This window comes from Ooceraea biroi, chromosome 1 (genome assembly GCF_003672135.1).
Source record: "Ooceraea biroi isolate clonal line C1 chromosome 1, Obir_v5.4, whole genome shotgun sequence".
NCBI lineage: Eukaryota > Metazoa > Arthropoda > Insecta > Hymenoptera > Formicidae > Ooceraea > Ooceraea biroi.
In genome coordinates this window covers 14479226-14480745 of record NC_039506.1, presented here as the reverse complement: position 1 = coordinate 14480745, position 1520 = coordinate 14479226, and positions in this window count along the sequence as shown.

Below are 1520 nucleotides of genomic sequence, written 5' to 3'. Positions count from 1 at the left end.
GACACGTTCGCATCAATCTTAAATATCCGTCGTACCTTGTACAGCAACAGGAATCGACAACAACTCCATCTGAAGATTGAAGATCTCGTCGGATCGAGGAGTCGCGTTTCGATCCTCGATCGTTTTGTTTATCAGTTAGGCGCCCGGGGGGGGGGGGAGCAAGGAGGGGCAGTTGCCCCCCCTGGAATTGAAAAATTGCAATGTTAAAATTCTAAACAAAAAAAACGAAAAGAAAAGGAGACAACAAATATGACAAACTATATTCATCACAAGTATAATATTTTCCGAAAAAAATACTTCAATATGTTGTTACCCTAAAAACCAAATTTATTGCATTTTAAACTTAAGAGAAACTTAAAGAATTTTTCTTTATAAGCAATATAATCATGTTTGTAAACATTGTTATTTTATTTTAACTAAGTGGAATTATTTTATTTTAACAAATTAAAAACTAAATTAATCAAAGTTACATCCGTGGAATCCCAATAACTTCAAGAAATTAAGTAAGTTAAAAATTCTTCAAGTCTCTCTTGATTTCAAGTTTCGAATTGATTCGGACCTGAGTTTCAATAAACAAACAAGTGAACAAGCGGAAACATAACAATATGACTATCGCAAACGCTGAAGTAAGCCTTTGGTATGATGTATGGTCTAAATCAAACGCTACAAAGATTCAGTTAATTGAGTTACTGGAACATTCAGAATCATTTTATCCTTTTGTGACCACTGCTCTTAAGATCGCCTGTGCTTTCCCTGCAACTACGTGCACAATTGAAAGGTCTTTTTCAACTCTCAGGAGAGTGAAAACATGGCTGAGAAGTACTATGTCTGATGAACGACTTAGTTCATTGTGTATGCTGATTGTTCATCGAGAATACGTGGCACAGGCAGGCTGGTCAGCAGTTTCTCGATGAGTGTATCAACAAGTTTGCATCTCAACCTAGGAGACTCCAGTTCCTTTTTGCGGATTCATAAATCAATCATACACAATTTCATAAATCAATAATATACAAAACTTTTATATCTGATATAATAAGTTTCGAAATAAAAATTTTCGTTGTTTTTTACTTGTTTTTTACTGAGTTTTCTATATTTAGAAGGACCTTGAAATTTTGCCCCCCCCCTTGAATTTTTTTCTGCGGGTGCCCATAATTATCACCGGTCGGTTTATAACAACCGACACATATTTGTGGTTTTCCTGCTTTTTTATAATTATTTCGCTTTAGTACGTTTTTTTGTCATTGTGCTATTCTTGTTGAAAACTTATTACAGAGATAACATTTTAACGCTCACATTATTTGATAATCATAAACAATGTCGATAAAATAAGAGACATCCATCATAAAAAGAAAGAACAATGATAAATTACATCGCGATGACTGAAGATTATTATTTTTCGTTGCCAGCTGCCGTTTTGCAATGGACTATGCCCGTACTCGATGCACAATGCAATTAACAAATTAACAAATAATATAAGATAAAATCAATATAATAATATAATAAAACATTATCGTTCGAGT